General features: G+C 39.9%; 1 protein-coding gene across 1 annotated transcript in view; it reads left to right on the top strand.

Moving 5' to 3' along the window:
• Positions 1 to 19,925, top strand: part of LOC122563310 (AT-rich interactive domain-containing protein 2-like) — a 258,669-nt gene that overhangs the window by 67,234 nt on the left and 171,510 nt on the right. The gene's annotated exons all lie outside the window — the stretch shown is intronic.

Here is a 19,925-nt window from a genome sequence, read left to right as displayed (position 1 = left end):
TTTAGCCACACAGATTCTGAAGATCTTTTTGATTGACACATGCAGTTCAAATGTTATGTTCAAATTAGAATCAAATATTTTTATGAATCAACTTTTGTTGAAAATTGTGTTGACTAGTCGTTCACATTCCATGATTAGTAAATTGTGCTCATTGCTTCTTGGTTTTATTCTTCCTATTTTAACAAAGATCCCATGTAATATCATGCTTTGCACTTATAGGATGTAAACTTCAAAGATACAGCTTTGAAACTACAGCTACACTAGAACACGGTTATGTTTTTTGCAAATAGAATATTGATTGAAATTTATTGTACCTTTTTAGAAATAGTTTTTGCCATGCACTTAATTGATATAATTACTGGAGTACATCCTCTGTGCTTGGTTTTCTTCATTGCTTCTTCTAAAGTGGGGGCTTTATCAGTTCAGAACCCAGCAAACGGATGAAACTTTAAGGTTCCTTGGGTTAATGTTGTAGTTTCTCAGATTCATGACAAACCAACTGTCTAGTCTAAAAACCAAATTGGAGAAACTTAGCAAATCTGGTTGCATCTCTCGAGAGGAGAGCATGAGTTAATGTGTTGACTCAATTCATAATGCAACATATTGGACAATTTCCACTAGTGTTTTATTGAACTTGAAGCATTAACTGTGTTTTGCTCTCCACAGATGCTGCAAGATCTGCTGAGTTCTTCCAACACTTTTTTGAGAGTAGAAGTATTTTGCTTCTGTCTGCTTGGTATAGCCTCCTAATGGCACAGTCCATACTCATATAATGATAGAGTCTAGGTATTAATTGCTGGATGTGTAGTTATATTCAGATGTCAGTCAATACTTCAACACACTTTTGTTCGTACAAGCAAGAATAACTAAAATTTTGGATTGTGCAGTATATAGTAAATGCATAAAAATTGGCAGTCAGTTTTATCTTGTGTGGCTATTTGAATTGTAATGCCAGAGAAGAAGAATCACATTTTACTTGAAACATGATCTTTATTACTTTTGTCTTTGTGAATCTTGACTAATCTGTGAGACAGCTTTCATTAACTTGCGTGGTAAATGGGACTAGGAAGCTGAAGTATGACCTTGACATGTTGCTTGGATTGCTACTGTTTTTATTGTTGTTGGAGATTGTCAGCTGCATGCTGTGTTTGCCAGACAAGTAGAAGATTGCAGGTGTCCTTTCATAGACTCTAAGATGTAGAAGCAAAAGTGCACCCTTCTGCCCTTTGAATCTGTTCTGCCATTCAGTGAAATCATGGTTGATCTGATAATCGACAACTTCACTTTGTTACCTTTATCCTCATTAACCCTTGAATTCCTTACTGGCTATCTCCTTGAATATACTTAATGACTGATCTTCAGGCCTCTGTGGGAAAGGATTCCATAGATTCCCAACCCTTGGGGAGAAAACAAATTCCTCCATATTGCTGTTTTAAATAGGAAAAGCCTGATTCTAAGATTATACCTCCGGAACTAGATCCCCTCACAAGGGGAAACAAGTGATATAACATTTGTGCCACATGCCAGGCAGTGACCATCTCCAGTAAGAGACAATCTTGACATTACCATTAGCAAGTTTTGAGAAGACTTGTAGCTCAGGTTGAGGTTCTGGATATAGATTTGCTCGCTGAGCTGGAAGGTTCATTTTCAGACGTTTTGTCACCATACTAGGTAACATCTTCAGGGAGCCTCCAGACAAAGCACTGCTGATGATTTCTGCTTTCCGTTTATATGTTTGGGTTTCTTCGGGTTGGTGATGTCATTTCCTATTCTTTTTCTGGGGGTGATAAATCTGGTCCAAGTCAATGTGTGTGTTGATAGAGTTCCGTTTGGGATGCCTTTTTAGGAATTCTCGTGTGTCTCTCTATTTGGCTTGGCCTAGGATGGATGTGTTGTCCCAGTCGAAGTGGTGTCCTTCCTTATCTGTATGTAAGCATATTAGTGACACGGGGTCGTGTCGCTTTGTGGCTAGCTGATGTTCATGTATGCTGGTTGCTAGTTTTCTGCCTGTTTGTCCAATGTTGTACTCAGACTCCCTTGGCATCATGATAGCCCACAAACCCACCAATACACTAAAACAGCAGCTAATGAACTTGAAAGACCCTGTACAGATAACAAGCAAAACTAATATCATTTACAAAATACCGTGCAAGGACTGTAACAAACACTCCACTGGACAAACAGGCAGAAAACTAGCCACGAGGATACATGAACATCAACTAGCCACAAAATGACATGACCTTCTCTCACTAGTCGCCTTGCATACAGATGAGGAAGGACACCACTTCGACTGGGACAACACATCCATCTGAGGACAAGTCAAATAGAGACACACATGAGAATTCCTAGAAGCATGGCATTCTAACTGGAACTCTATCAACAAACACATTGACTTAGGCCCGATTTACCATCCACTGAGAAAAAGAACAGGAAATTACATCAGAAAGCAGGAATCATCAGCAATGCTTCATCCGGAGGCTCACTGAAGATGTTACCTAGTATGGTGATGAAACATCTGAAAATGAACCTTCCAGCTCAGCGAACAAACCTACATTGACATTACCATCATTGAGTCCCCCATCATTAAAATCCTGGGCTTACTATTGACCAGGAACTCAACTGGACTCACCATTAAGTACAGTGGCTGCAAGAGCAGGTCAGAGGCTAGAACTGCAGTGAGTAACTCGCTTCCTTACTCCCCAAAGCATGCCCACTATTTGCAAGGCATAAGTCAGGAGTATGATGGAATCCTGTAATTTTCTACTTGTCTGGCAAACACAGCATGTGGCTGACAATCTCTAACTTAAAAACAGAACAGTAGCAATCCAAGCAGCGTGCCAAGGTCATACTTCAGCTTCCTACTCCCATTTACCACGCAAGTATCATGATGCCTGTACAAGTGCAGCTCCAATCACACTCAGGTGACACCACCCAGGACTAAGCATCCTGTTTGATGGCGCCACATCTGCAAATCTCCACTTACTCTACCACTGACACTTATAGCAGCAGTGTGTACATCTGCAACATACACTGCAGAAATTTGCTAAGATCCTTGGACAGCACCTTCCAAACCTACAACCACTTCCATCGAGAAGAGCAATAAATAAATAGCTGAAAATGTGTTGCTGGAAAAGCGCAACAGGTCAGGCAGCATCCAAGGAGCAGAAGAATCGACATTTCGGGCATGAGCCCTGAAGAAATGTCGATTCTCCTTCTTGGATGCTGCCTGACCTCCTGCGCTTTTCCAGCAACACATTTTCAGCTCTGATCTCCAGCATCTTCAGTCCTCACTTTCTCCCAATAAATAAATAGGAACGCCACTACCTGCAAGTTCCTCTCCATGTCATTCACCGTCCTGGTTTGGAAATATATTGTCATTCATTCACTGTTGCTGGGTCAAAAATCTGGAATTCCCTTCCTAACAGGGATGGTAAGTCTGCCTACAGCACATAAGTTGTAGCAGTTCACAAAGGCAGCTCCTACCATCTTCTCGAGGCCAACTAGGGATGGGCAATAGGTGATCTCCATGCCTCGAGAGAATTTAAAAAAAACTCTGCATTTACCTTAAATTCCCCTAAAAGGTTTGTACGTTTCTATAGACTCTTTTCATTCTTCTAAACTCCAACAAGTACAAACTCAACCTCTCGTCACACAAAAAAAATATCCATACCCAGAATCAACATAGTGAACCTACTCTGGACGCCTTCAATGCCAGTATGCCTTTCCTCGGGTAAGGTGTCCAAAATTGTATACATTATTCCAGCTGTGGTTTAATGCCTTGCATAGTTTTAGCAAGACTCCCTATTTATAAATATCATTGCCTTTTGAAATAAAAGCAAACATTTTGTTTGCCTTCCCTATTACATGCTGAATGTAGAAGCTCGCTTTTTGTGATTCATATACTACAACCTCTGAATCCCTCTGTGCTGCAGCTTTCTGCAATCTTTCCCAGTCTTAAATGAAATTGACCTTTTTTTATTCTTTTCCAAAGTGTATAATCTCAAGTTTACCCACTTACATTCTATCTGTCAAGTTTTCATTTACCTGTTTGTATCCACTCCTTGTGTCATTTCACTATTTGTCTTCCCACCTATTTTTGTGTCATCCACAGTATTATTGAGACTACATTCACTTTATCCTGTCATCCAAGTTATTAATATATATATTTTCAATAATTGTGTCCCAGCCCTGATCCCTGTGACACTCCATGGGCTGCTGGCTGCAATCCTGTAAATGCCTCTTTAATCCAAGCCTCTGTCTTCTGTTAGCCAATAATTTATCAATGCTGATTTATTACCCACAACATCATGCACTGTTATGTTATTAAGGAGCCTTATGTGCAGTATTTTTTATCGAATGTCTTTTGGAAATCCGACTATATTACATCTGGTCATCTCCACAAAGAACTGCAATAAATTTGTCAGGCATGATTTTTCTCACACAACTCACCACTTTCCCCTTCAAACAATTTTTCTTGGTTACTGCAGTCTCTCCTCAATGTTTGCAGTGTTAGCACATACGTTTGGTTTGTTGCATGCCTAGTGAAAAAAAATTATATTAGTGTACTTGTCTTTGTCCAGCTTTTTTTTGAGTAAAACTAAATTGCAATATGTTTGAATGCTGTTAAAATGTTTGATTTCCCCATTTGTTTCGTGTATCTGTGCAGGTAGTTTTTGATGAAATTTTTATTCTTGCCCAGTACTGTTGTTAACACTCCTTTTTGAGCATTTGAAATATGTTCTCATAATTAATGTTAGTGAAGTACATTAAATATATAGAGAGGAGTGAGCTGCTGCTAAAGGAAGATGGTTTAAATTAGATTAAATTTATTTTTATCAAGTTATTTGAAAATCTGTTTCCTTTCCTCAACAAAGCCCTCTGTAAAGTGTACAACTTGTGGTTTAACTTTTATAGAAGTCTCCATTTGTGAAACATGCTTGTAGGACATTTTTAAAAATGGTTTTAAATCCTTGAGCTCTGAGAGAACCCATGGGATTTAATAGCAGATATTGTGCACCATTTTATTTGTGAGGTATGTATGGTGATAAAACTATTAATAAACATGAAAGTTTTTAAGCATTTTTTTTAAATTTCAGGACCAAATGCAAAAATGTGCATTCCTGCTACCAACTGCCTTGGCACGTTACCAGTCTCTGAGCAATGCTTTTTCTTTCAGTTGAAGGAATAATATTTTAATGCAGTGTTTGCATTTGCCCACATTTTAATAAGAGTCTGTGCTTCATATGGGACTAATCCCTTTTCAACAAAGTATTTTGTGCAGTTATATTTATGTCCATTGTATACTGTATAGCGCTGGTAGTGAATTAAATTTTAGTACTTTGAAGTACCAAGTTACTGGTGTGTAATAGCAATTGTCAGGGTTTAACAGTTAACTTTATGTATTCTGTGTTACCTCATTTTTAGTGTTGCATATGGAGGACAATTATAAGCTCTGCCAGTCGTCTTCCTTTTTTTTATATAGAAAACTCATTGATGAAGTCAAAAGTAAGAGAGAGAGACTTTAGATTGAAAACTCAAATTGGGTACAAGTTCCTTTTGGAATCCTTGAAGATGATCAAACCCCAGGATACCCCAAATCCATATCTTCATGTCACGATTGTTTCTTTCAGGAAATTAATTTCCAGTCTTTCTGTAAGAAATATAACAAGTCACAAATTACTGCAATCTCTTGGATCCTATTTTCAGTTATACTTTGAGAAAAATAAACCTCTGGACATCTTATTTTATTTCTTTTTTATTTTCGTTTTATATGGTCTTCCTCTTCTCTCTTTCTCTTTCTCCCCCCCCCCATTATACCCAGTTCCTCATGTGACTTTTCAATAGGTTACATATTTGCGTCAAATCCCATTCAAGTCTGTGCGTCTTCAATGATTGTAAGTTCAGGCACTAAATCATTGATTAATGATCTGGATCGGAGATCATGTTTGTTGTTTTGCTCAGTACCTTTACAATAGTCACAATGTTCTTGTGAGTTAAGGGCACTGACTTTATCGACCATTTTTCAAATGAAGTCTTATATTATTGCATTATCATGAACTACTACTTGTACTCAACATTACAGACCAGAACAGCTTGAAAACCGATTTGGTTTTTCTTCATCTTCCTAACTAACAATGTTTATGGAGTTGAAGAAAAGAGCTAACTTGAAATATGTAAGTTAAGAGGAGTAGGCTAGTTGACCCGTCAAACCTGTTCCGCCATTCAACACCTATGCTGATCATTGAGCTCTTAACATCTGATCCATCAGTTAGTCATGAGCTTTATCTGCCTCCTTGAAAGAAACATTTTTTTTACCTCACCACTTTCTATTCCCCACTATTGCCGCTATTTTGAATAGTTATTTATAAATAAGAAAAGAAATAGAAAGATATAGCTTAAAGAGAGTCCATCAGTCCTGAGCCAGCTCATCATCAATGATGCTTGCGCCTATGCGCCCATCTCATTGGTGTAGTTGTGATGCCCTTTCTCCTTATCTCAGTCCTGAAAGATTTGCCCTTTATCCTGAAACTGTGACCCCTGGTACTAGACTCCCTCAACATTGGGAACACCACTCCTGCATTTAACCTGTCCAGTCCTGTTCGAATTTTATAGGTTTCTCCAATCGGAGCCCCCTCTGCAAAAATCTTTTAAACTCCAGTGAATATCTTTCTAATTGAGTCAATCACTGTCAGTCCTGCTGTTCCAGAAATTAATTTGGATACCTTCACTGCATTCTCTCTTGATAGCAAGAACATCCTTCCTAAGAGAAGGAGATAAAATTCTGCCAGCCTTCAGTTTGCCACCTTTCCTTCATCTTTGCACTACTTCTTTTCAGCGACTGGTCCACAAAGGCATTGACATTTTGTTAAACATTCCCCACTCTTATTTTACAGCCGTTCAAATATTCTGCCTCCCTATTTTTGCTAATAAAGTGGATAACCTCACATTTATCCACATTATATAGCACCTGCCATACATTTATCTGCTCCGCCTGTCCAAATCATACTGCAACATCTCTACATCCTTCTCGCAGCTCACCCTTTCACCCAGCTTTGTCATTCGTAAATTTTGCGGTATAAGATTTAGTTCTTCATCTAAGTCATTAACACCTATTATGAATAGCTGCAGTCCTGGTCCTACCTGCGGTACCCCACCTGTCACTGCCTGTCCTTTAGAAAAGGCCCCACTTATTCCTACTTTTTTTGTTTCCTGTCTACGAACCAATTTTCTAACCATCTCAATACACTACCCCCAATCCCATCCACTTTAATTTTACACATCTCTTATGTGGAACTTTGTCAAAAGACATCTGAAAATCTGAATAAGCCCCATCCACTAGTTCCACCTGATCAGCTCAATTAGTTACATCCTCAAAGAATTTCAGTAGATTTGTCAAGCATGATTTGCCTTTTGTAAATCCATGCTGATTTGAATCTGATTCACCACTGTTTTCTAAGTGCTATACTCTAAAAGCCATGATAGTGGACTGTAGCATCTTCCCCACTACTGACATCCGACTTGCTGGTTCATAATTCCCTGTTTTCTCTCTGCTTCCTTTGTTAAATGGTGGGGTTATATTCTCCTGTAATCTTAGGCTGTCTTCCTCATTGTTTACCACCATGAATTTTTCATTTTGTCCAGGAACACCCTGATCAACCACATAACTATAGAATCCCTACAATGCAGGTAGAGGTCTTTTGGCCCGTTGACTCTACATGGACCCTTCGAAGAGCATCCAACTCAACCATGTCCACAAACACCCTATCCTTGTACTTGGCATTTACAAGATTAATTCATCCACCCTACGTATCCCTGGACACTATAGGGCAATTAAACACAGCCAATTCACCTAACCTGCATGTCTTTAGACTTTGGGAGCAAACCAGAGCACGCGGCAGAAATCCATGTAGACACTGGGAGAAAGAACAAACTCCACAGTTACTCAAGGCTGGAATCAAATCTGGGTTCCTGGTGCTGTGAGGAATCTGTACCAACAACTGAGCCACTGTGCCACCTCTTCCTACATATAAGTCTGAATCACTTCTATATACAGCAAACAACAAGGGTCCCAACACTGATCCCTGCAGAACCAAACTGTATACACACTTCCAATCACAAAATAACCCCTTGACCATCCCTCTTCATACCTTTCAACCATTTTTGTATCCGGTTTGCCAAACTTTCATGGATCCTATGGACTGTAATTGTTACCAGTCTCCCATATGGGATCTTATCAGAAGCTTTGCTGAATTCCAAGTATACTATGTCAAATACATTGCTTTCACCTACACACCTGGTTACCTCTTCCAAAAAATTCAATCAAATTTGGTCAGATGTGACCTCCCCTTAATAAATCACTCTGCCAATTCTTGATTAATCCCTGCCTGAACAAAGAATAATACATCACACGAACATGTCCTTTGACCCTTCAAGTCAGCACTGACACATTTTGCTCTTTCATATTAAAACATGTCTTATAGTGTCATAGACATTTACAGGATCCGTATTCCCCTGTTCCCTTCCTATTCATGTATTTATCTAGATGCTTCTTGAATGCTGCTATTGTGTCTGCTTCCACCATCATCCCTGGCAGTTGTTCCAGGCACTCGCCACCCTTTGTGTGAAAAATGTGCCTTGCACGTGTCTCAAACTTATCCCCTAGTATTTGACTCCTCCGCCCTGAGAAAAATGCCTCATACTTTCCACTCTATTCATGCCATTCGCGACCTTATAAACTTCTATCAGGTCGCCCCTCAACCTCCTACATTCCAATGAAATCAAACCCAGCCTTTCTTCATAGCTAAAATTCCCCCATACCATGCAACATCCTGGTAAAATTTTTCTGTACCCATTTCAAAGCATCCATATCCTTCTAGTAGTGTGATGACCAAAATTGCATGCAATATTCCAAGTGTGGCCTAACTCTAAAGTTCAATAAAGCTGCAGCATAAGTGCTTTATCTTTATACTCAATGCCCCTTCCAACGAAGGCAAGCATGCCAAAGGCCTTTATTACTACCTTATCTACCTGCGCTGCCACCTTCCATGATCTGTGGACCTGCACACCCAAATCTCTCTGCCTTTCAAAACTCCTAAGGATTCTACCATTCACTGTATAATTTCCACCTGTACTTGACCTTCTAAAATGCATCTGGACATTTCTCCAGATTAAACTCCACCTGCTATTTTTCTACCTATGCCACCAACTGATCTATATCCTGCTGTATACTTTAACAGTCCTCTTCACTATCTGCCATTCTGCCAATCTTTGTATTGACGGCAAACTTAGTAATTTGACCAGCTACATTTTCCTCCAAATCATTCATGTATGTCACAAACAGTAGAGGTCGAAAGTGCAGAATAATTCTCAACCTCAGAATCAATTTTAATTGTTTCCCTACCATTAACGTTAAACTGACTGGCCAGTAGTTTCCTGGTCTTTTCTCTTGCTCCGTTTTCGAATAACAGTATTATATTGGCTATTCTGTAGTCCTCTGACACCTCTCCTATGGCCAGGGAGGAATTGAAAATTATTGCCAATGCTGCTCCTGTTTCCACCCTTGTCTCACAGAATAACTTCAGATACATTTCATTTGATCTTGAAGATTTACTTATTTTTAAGCCTGCATGACCACTCAGTCATTTGTCTATGCTAACTACTTTATATCACTGTCCATCTCCCTGATTTCCCTCTCACTCGTTAATGAACACCAATACAAAGTACTGTATTCAGTCAGAACCCGGCCTGTGTCCTCTGGCTCACACGTACTTGTACTTGTAAAATAACTTTGAATTTCTCTTTATTTTACCAGCCATTATTCTTTTGTGTCCCTTTTTAGCATGTTTTTTTAAGTTTTCCCTTGCATGTTCTGTACTCCACTAAGACTTCTGTTTTTGAGCCCTTGGTATCTGTCTTTCTCTTTATCCAATCCTACATAGAATATAATAGTATTGCTCAGAAGGTAGCCCTTTGGTCCAGCATTTCTGTGCCAACCATAATTCCGTTTTAAACTAATGCATCTGCCTGCACGTGGCCCATATCCCTCTATCCCTTGCCTGTTCACACCTCTGCCTAAAAGCAGCTTAAATTTTTCAAAAGTATCTACTTCTACCACCTTCTCTAGCAGCGCATGCTAGACACCTACTATCTTGTGTTTTAAAAAAACTTTACCATGCAATGCTCTCCCCATAGCATTTTACAAACACCAACTTCGCAACACCCTTCTCTCTCCAACTTGCCTTACACCAATGGAAATAGACCAGCAAGAGGCTGGAAGAACATAGCAAGCAAGACAGCCTCAGGAGGTGGAGAAGTCGACACTTCTTCCTTGGAGAAGGTTACTTTAGAAGTGTTATACCCAAAACGTCGATTTCTTCACTTTCTGCTACTGCCTTGCTTGCTGTGTTCTTCCAGCCTCTTGCTTGTCTACTTTGGATTCCAGCATCTGCAGTTTTTTTTTCTCTTGCTTTTAAATCCTCTGAAATGTCTAATTCTTAACTCCGAGTTGGGGAGTTTGGAGAGTTATGGACTAAATTAATTGCCCAGTTGAAGGTTAACCTTCCCAGGCAATTCCCACCACCTGAGTGCATCAGGATGTCTGAAGTCCCCACGTGCATGTGTCGGTATGTTGTATCTCCGATTATCTGGAAGATTTGGACCTGTACATTTTAATACTTTGAATGTGCTTGTCATTTGACTCTTGGGTACAGGACAAAATAAAGTTTAAGAAGCAAATTATATAATTTACGTTCCCGCCTCAGGCAACACTGTGTGGAGTTTGCACATTCTCCCCGTGTCTGCGTGGGTTTCCTCCAGGTGCTCCGGTTTTCTCCCACAGTCCAAAAATGTGCAGGTTAGGTGAATTGGCCAGGCTAAATTGCCCGCAGTGTTAGGTGAAGGGGTAAATGTAGGAGAATGAGTCTGGGTGGGTTGCGGGTCGGTGTGGACTTGTTGGGCCGAAGGGCCTGTTTCCACACTGTAAGTAATCTAATCTAATCTAATCTAACCTTTCGTTTATACTTTTTTAAAAAGTTCTGAAGATTAATTTCCTTATTATTTTGAGGGTATGGGTCTGTCTAAAACTTGCAAAATACTGAGAAGCCATAGATAAAGTGGACATGTAGAAGATGTTTCCACTGATGGGAGAGACTAGGAACTAAGTGGACTGCCACCAAATAAAGGACAACCCTTTAGAATTGAGATGAGGAACTTCTTCAGCCACAGAAGGCTGCAGAGACCAAACCATTGAACGTACTTAAGACTGAGAAATGGTATGGATTAGTAAGGAGATCAATGCTTGTGGGAGAAGACAGGAGAATATGTTTGAAAAACATGCCAGCTGTAATTGAATGGTGGTGGAACAGATGTGATGGGCTGAAAGGACCCGATCTAAGCCGATGTCTTAATGCCTCATGGTTTAACCCCTTTCCTTGCCGTTGAGAAGAGATGTCTGTAGCTTTTCATCTCTGATCAAATGATTGACTGTATCAAGTAATCAGAATTAGAAGGGTAAGATGGCAAATTGTTTTAAAGTTCCCTTGTTAATATGCACATCCTGTTAGGTTCTTTCTCTTGAGATTCTTACACACTTGATGCAACTGCAATATGCCAACTTGTGTGAACAGCCAAAATTTATTAAGCAAGTTCCAGCTTTTGGAGGATCACTTAGCACTCTTGGCAATGCTTGCGAAGTATGTCAAGCAAAGCTCTCTGAATAAAGGAGCAGTCCTTCCTTTATACAAAATCTTTACATCACAATCAATAATGCCCACAACACAACCCCCAGCCACTCCCTCAGTCATATGCATCCCAAGACGCAATGCAGTGACCTTATCATCTCCAGAAACAATGTAATTTAAATCATCCCTAATTGCAAGATCTGTTGTAAATTGTATTTTTTAACTACAGGATGTGGTCAGAATTTTAATTGCAATGTTCTTATTGATTCTGAATAGGAGATGATGACAATATAAATTTGATTCTGAATGATAGGAGATGGCAATTTGGTCAATTTATTTTCTACATACTTGAAAGGATTCAATAGGGTTTCATCACAGCTGAGGTAGCAGAAAATTCAGGAAGCACCAATTCATCATACAAGACTGCCTGAGACATATATTTAAGGTGCATGGGGATGCCATTGCTGGAATCTTTTCATCCAAGTATCTCTCCATCCTCATTTACAAATATATTGCTGTTCCTTCAGTATTACTGGATCAAAATCTTGGAACTCCTTAACTATTGTTATACTCTGATGTTGTCCCGTCCCCCTTCAGTCGAAGCAAACACTCTGAGACACAGTATAATTTTACCTCCTACATCTTTATTCCAGGCCCTGTAGGGAGAGAGAACAATCGCTCATGTGCACAGAAACATGAATTCTTGATTTTCTCTGGAAGAGCGGTTTCTCAATGAACTAATAGTCATTTTACAGGGAAGAGCATCCAGATAAGACAACATACAAATTGATTGGGTGACCATTACAATCAGCAAGCATCACCAGTAAAGATTAAGCCATATGCTGTTAGAAATTGAATGTTCTTAACCTTGTTAACTGGCCTCACATAATGAATACTTTTCACCTTGTTAACTGACGTTACATACTCAATGCTACCTCATCTTGTTAAATGTCTCTATATAATGACTGCTTTTCCATCTTGTAAACCCATTACCCTTGCCTTCAGCACTCCATTGTTAACTGTCCGTTCTTATCGGATCTGAGTCATGCTCAGCTGAACCTCTTGTTTCACAAAACTCAGAACTTAACTCTTTTCCTGCCTGTTTATAACCTATACCCATTTTTATTCCCTCCTTTTATCTTTTCATGATAACCACCAATGTGGCACTACCAGCTTTCGTAAGACTCTGACAGCCAGTATTTAAGCAAGTTATTGACACACAGCATACAATGATTATAACAACAAAAATTACTAGTCTGTTACAGTAATTAGAGTTTGAAGAATTCCTCCATGTTGGAAAAAAAAATCACCAGTAAAGTTCTTAGAACCACAGTCGTTAGTGATCACTCCATCCCCTCCAAATCAAGTGGAAACTAGCCAGTTCTCCAAAATCTCCTTGAAAAATGTACAACCAGAAAACAAAATTCATTTTGGCTTTGCACACCTCTCCACGGAGAAATCTGAATTCTTGGATAAGGGCGGTTAAATACATCACAAAACCAATGAGTCTTCCATCCTTGTGGAGATGCTTCAGATGTAGATACCAGCACATCTGAGCGTGTAGTGCAGTAGTAGGCCAGGCAAACGCAGCATTCGTTGCTGCTTTTGCTCCCTCCCTGCTGTTAAATGTAACAAAGCCAACTGGCTATTGTGATGTTAGCTTGATCAGCGAACCTTCATGTACATCAAATGATTGAAAGAGAAGGTAAAGCTCGCGTAGGTTAATGTCCATAGGAAGGCCACTGACAAAAAGTGCACCGACCTCCCCTTCGCTTGTTAACTACTTCACTTTTCATGCGTATGATTGGGGAGCTGACTGAATCCATTGGATCAGGTCGTGGAGGGATGGACAGTGGTCTGAAGGCATGTTTTACCTGTGAATGGAGGAACTCTGGAGACCATGTTAGCTGCTGAAAGTATCTTTGCATTTCCTCCCTCTTTGCCAAGGTGGTTACCAGTGTGAAGACAGTCACACTGAATTGTATCTGCCTATTTCAACATTTTCAGTCGTCTTGAAGTCTGTTACTCTTTTCACTATCTATGACATTATCAAATTTTATACAATCCATAAACTTCTAAATTGTACTGCCAAAACAATTCAGTCATTTATAAACTACAATCAGTGGTCCTAAAATCAACCCCTCGGGTACCTCATTCAGGTTATTCAAAAATTATTTTCCTTCAACAAATTGATACTTGGCTAATGTGAAAGTATTTCAAAAGTCTGGAACAGCAAGAAAACAACAATGTTTCCTGTGCTTTAGCAATTGAAGAGGTAGTTTCAGTTCAGATTTAAATCTCAAATATTCATGGGAAATTAATGCTTAATATTTCAAAATATGTTCTCCAAATGAAACTTCACAAATAAAAGTGTCGGAATTGCAGTGGCAGCTTTTGTAGAGATCAACATTCTTTGAATTTGCAATATGAAGGGGGCCAATAAAGTCTTAACAATATGAACAGACTTTAAACAGCTCAGCCTCAAGTTCTAATATTTTCTAGGAAATCCTAACTAAACAGCAAACTAAAATTGCGCTCTTCTTTTTGTGAACACTCTGCTTTAAAGACACAGCAGTACAGATATTATAATACAATACTCTCATCTGGCTAAAGCATGATCACTGACCCAACTGTTCCTTTTTAAACAGGCATTGTGGAATTTCAAACACATCAGGGGCTCAAGGCACTCAATCAATTTGTTTTAAGGTTACAAGTTTGATCATTTTTTAAAAGGACATAATGTTGTACAATTTCAATGTAAAAACAAAATCTATCCCATTACATAGCCCACAAAACACATTGAATTGAGATCCTGATTTGAACAAGGCAAAACAGTTACTTAAAAGGATTTTCTGTACCAGTATTTTAACAAACCAAAATGTTTAAACATCAAACATTATTAGCATGGCACAATTTACATTGAATCTTTCCTTTTTCAACCCCAGTGTTAGTGCAACCTTAATTTCAATGTTTCTTTCTTTCTTTTTTTGCTTCCTCTCACTGAAATTACACTTAGAAAGCCCTCACGGTGGACCACATGATGCTGCAATCCAAGCCACTCTCTTACCCCAGAACAAAGAGTCGCAGAGCCTTCAATTTTGCCACTAGGGAACTTGAACACCTTTCTCACGTGACTCCTCACAGGGCCTTGAAGCCCACTTAAACACAGAGCTCAAACCCCATCACAGTGCAGAGGACTCAAACATCAAACACGCCCACCTCTCCCCAACGTAGTGTAGAGGGTTTGAACTGTAGTCTCTCTCTCTCTCTCTCTCACGCACTCACGGCCACACACACCCCCAGTCCCCCCGGGGACTCTAACCCCAGTACTATGCAGAGGATATTGTCATTCCGTTCCGCCTTCAGTCGAAGAAAACGCTCAGAGACATGGCTATACCTCCTTCATTGTTATTCCAGACCCTGGAAGGAGAGAGAATGATCATTCATGTGCACAGAGACCATGAGTTCTCAGTCTTCTCAGTTTCTCAATGAACTATATACAGTGGAAACTTGATTATCTGAATGTGATGGGCGGGCACTATTTCGTTCGGAACATCGATTAAGTGCCTTTCCTCTGGGATCGGGAGTTTTTAGAGTCTGCTCCCTATTCAGGAGACTGCAGCGCGCTCTCTCTCTCTCCCCCGGGACCTGGTCCAACTCCACCCCCAACCCTGCCCCCAGCACAAAGCGTGTGATTCCCCGCCTCCAAAACAGCCCCCCCCCCCCCACTCCCATCCTCTCTCCAGGGCAGCTGGACTTGACACCAACAGCAAGACTGCTGCTGCTGCCTTTGTGGGGTAAGTCTCCAAAGTGTGCACAGCCACAGCCACACACACATTTTACTGCAATTTCTTGACAGGACAGCCACAGCCCACACAACATTTTACTGCAATTTCTTGACAGGTTCCATGTTTGCCCTGTACAGGACAACATTGGAGAGCTTATTCCTAGGAAGGGGAGCGGGGGGGTTTGGGGGGATTAGGGTCACCCCTCTGTAGAACTCCAGGGAAAGTATGGGGAGAGAGAGAGAGAGGGCGGTAGGTTCATCATTTAGAGACTATGCCTGTTTAATCACTGTAAACAAAAGATGTGATCACTGCTGGAAACACGTCATTGAGGTAATGTTTCTACACAATGAATGTTCTTAACCCCGGTAACTGGCCTCACATAATGAATATGTTTCACCTTGTTAACTGACGTTACATACTGAATGCTACCTCATCTTGTTAAATGGCTCTAATAATGACTGCTTTTCCACCTTGTTAACCCATTACCCTTGCCTCCAGCCACCCATTGTTAACAGTAAGTTCTCATCTGAGTCATGTGCAACTGAACCTTGTTTCACAAAACTCAGAACTTAATTCTTTCCCTGCCTGCTTATACCCTATACACATTCTCAATGGATGATACAGGGGCAACAATGCTGCAAAAAAGTAGATTGCCATCTTTTTTCTCATCACCTGCTTGAAGGTGATGAATCCTGGCATTGACACTAGTGTCCACATCAAGTGAAAAATGATTTTTAAAAATGACTCCTTAGTCTCAGTGAATTTTCTGGTTTTCAAAGGTTTTGACCAAACTCTCAATGGGCCTATTAATATGAAAAAGTTTTGAAGTATTTTGTAAAGATTGAATTTCTGCCTAAAGTTGCATGGGTATTCATATTATAATGGTAATGTGGAGGAACCTGCTTCTACCTATGCATTGCTAAATGTATGTTCAGTTAAAATTGTCATTGAGAATGCATTGCACATACATTTCTGAAACATTCTCTGGAGAAAATAAATAGGAAAAACCATTTTATGCAGTTAATCTGCTAGTTTTAAATATTAAGATTTCATTCTTTGACGCTCCTTCAATGAGCAGTATTTGTACAAGCGAAGACTTTTCTTGAAATGAGAAACTTTCAGTATTTCTGCTGTTGTCCATGACATTTCAGCCAAGCGGCCATTTCTATCTATACTCATTTTTGTCAGACTTGCTTATTTATATATAAGCCTTGGGCATCACTGGCATGGTCAGTATTTAGCCCATCGCTAATCACCTTGAGAGGGTGGTGGTGAGCTATCATGAACCACTGCAGGTTTTGGGTTGCTGATTTCATGGATGGTCCATTAGATTTCTGTTTGGGAAAGTGTCCTATTCATTTCTGGAGTGTGGATGTCACCAGTTATTTGCAGTTCCCTTTGTTGCTCTGGAAAGGTGGTGATGAGCTGCTGTCTTGAACCACTGCAGTCCTTTTGGCACAGGTAGGGTTACGTTATGGAGGGAGTTCCAGACATATGACCGATCAACAACAAACAGATGACGATACATTTTTGAGTGTTTCATTGGTTTCATCCTGTCACTTTGCTTGTGACCTAGCAGCCAGGGACAGGGAATCTTCGAGACTTCTTGTGCATCTTGTCCCATGCTATTATGACTTATTTTTACATGCCCAATAAAAATATACTCAGTAAGCCTCAAGTTGTTTGAAGTAAATAGTTTAAAGTACAGGTAGTTACGGAATGATAAGCGTTTTGGTTATAATGTCACTGAAGAATTAGGGAATGGCATTTTCGAGGATGCTTACCTCTGTTTGCAATAGTGTGATTCCAGCTAGGATCGGTTCGCATGCTTTGTTCTGCGCATGCGCTATTGTAAGTGTTGAAATTTCCGTGCAGCTCTGCACATGCGCTAATGTCCACTGTTCTGCGATGTGCAATGTCAGCACTGGTCTTTGTGTTATATTGCACATGCGCTGATATCAGCTGCCAGGCAGCAGTTTGCTGAGGTACTGCACAGAGTAGTTTGCTTACATTTTTTAAATGTACAGTGTTATTCTCTCTTATTTCATTATTAAATATGATTTCAACCTTTTTATTCAGGCTGTGCTATACTTGGTATTAGACATTTGGGTAATTTTTGAGTGATCATAAGTGATATTTTTAGCTAGTCTGCCCCAACCCCACTTTTCCCATCAGCCCCATTATTAAGTGATTTTTCTGTAAAGCAAGGTTTTGCTGGAGCACAACAATGGCATTATAGGAGAACAACCTGGAAATGCTTATCAATTCAAGAAGGCAACTGCCATTGTCATATTGGGGCAGAAATAGGCATTAAATGTTAGCCAGGTCAGTTGATGTCTCCCCTCTCTAAATGCATTTAAAAAACGGTACTTTCATGTTGCAAAATATCTAACAACCCCTCTTTTAATTATTCATTCATTCACAGGATGAGGATGTTGCTGGCTAGGCCAGCATTCATTGCCCCATTCCTAATTGGTCTTGAGAGTACCTATACACTCATTAAGAAGAGGGAAGCTTGGACAAGTGACTGACACTTTATAATAAAGTTTGAAGTTAAAAATCACACAACACCAGGTTAAAGTCTAACAGGTTTAATTGGAAGCACGAGCTCTCGGAGCGTTGCTCCTTTATCAGGTGGGTTATGGAGTATAAGAACCTTATACTCCTCAACCACCTGATAAAGGAGCAGATCTCCGAAAGCTACCTGTTGAACTATAAACTGGTGTTATGATTTTTAACTTTGTACACCCCAGTCCAACACCGGCATCTCCAAATAATAAAGTTTGAGAAGACTTTTTAAAGTGTGAAAGAAAACTGGATAATAGCTGCAAAGCTTTGTCAACAATGTTAGATTGGAGAAATATGCACAATCAGCAAAAATTGTAAGAGTTAAGTCTTTACAGTGCTTGTAAAGCCTACTACAGTGGCAACGAAGTACTATAGTTCAGGGGTTTGTACATTAGCAGTCAGTGATTTGCTTTGTAATGTGAGAATTTTCTTAAATTCCATTTAATGTGTTTCAATGCATATTGATTGTAATCTGCCAATTTTTCCTTATGCCAGATCACAATTCAGTTTTAAACTATGAAAGTTATAAGAATCAGAAAATTGGCTTGTAGAAATGGCCTTCTGATATTTGAATTTTTGTGGGAATTTCAAAGTCTCTTTAAAATGTAATTTCTTCTTTGTCTTCTAGCTGTTTTAAGGAATGGAAAAATATGCCACTTGAATCTTTTGAATCAAATGTGAACTGACATCATATAATTATCATGGTAATACTTTGAATAGATGTGGACTTAGGCAAAGTATAATTCTGTTTTCACTACACTCTGAACAAGAAAATTAGATTTTTTTTTTGCAGTAGCTGTTCTTCAACTGCTAGTAAAGGGATGTGCAAGAATGTTCTCACCAGCCATTTAATATCTTCCAATTTTTTTAAGTAAATTATTCTGCTATGTTTGAATGGAGATCGGGTCATGCTTTCATGGATTTCCTGACTCCAGTGTTCTTTCGAAGAGCAGTTATGCACATAACTCTGGCTGTGATTGTGAAATTGGAGTTCCAACACCACAATTATTTGCAATATTTTTAATGTGCCTTTAACTGTCAACAGACTATACTGTTAGTTTGTTTTTCAAAACTTTCCCCAAACTTTTAATATGAGGGGAAGTTGTGTGTATGTGCGTGCATCTATACATACATATTTATCTTAAGATAATGCTCCACAATCTTTTTACCACTGACCCCAGGTTTTGAGGCTTGAAAATTATGGCACCTCAGTGAGAGTAAGGGGTGATAAATAGAGACTGGAGTAGAAGGAAGGGGTGGAGTTACACAGAGGTCGTTGCTGCCGCTGACCTTCTGACCCCACAATTTCAGCTTCTAATTCCAGTTAGGCTCCCAGCACTGTCTGAAGTTAGACCAGATTCTTTTAGAAGTGAAGCTGTAAGACCCAATGATGCACCCCACCCCTTGGGCACATTGTACAAGCATCACTTAGAGTCATAGAGATGTACAACATGGAAACAGACCCTTCGGTCCAACACGTCCATGCCAACCAGATATCCCAACCCAATCTAGTCCCACCTGCCGGCCCATATCCCTCCAAACCCTTCCTATTCATATACCCATCCAAATGCCTCTTAATTGTCGCAATTGTACCAGCCTCCACCACTTCCTCTGGCAGCTTATTCCATACATGTACCACCCTTTGTGTGAAAAAGTTGCCCCTTAGTTCTCTCTCATATCTTTCCCCTCTCACCCTAAACCTATGCCCTCTAGTTCTGGACTCCCCCACCCCAGGGGAAAGAGCTGAACAGGCTGGGGCTGTATTTCCTGGAGCGTCGGAGGCTGAGGAGTGACCATATAGAGGTGTACAAAATTGAGGGGCATGGGTAGGATAAATAGACAAAATCTTTTCACTGGGGTCGGGGAGTCCAGAATGAGAGGGCATAGGTTT

Source organism: Chiloscyllium plagiosum, chromosome 26 (assembly GCF_004010195.1).
Source record: "Chiloscyllium plagiosum isolate BGI_BamShark_2017 chromosome 26, ASM401019v2, whole genome shotgun sequence".
Taxonomy (NCBI): Eukaryota; Metazoa; Chordata; class Chondrichthyes; order Orectolobiformes; family Hemiscylliidae; genus Chiloscyllium; species Chiloscyllium plagiosum.
Note: the sequence above shows the minus strand (reverse complement) of the source record. Positions and strands in the feature narration are given on the sequence as shown.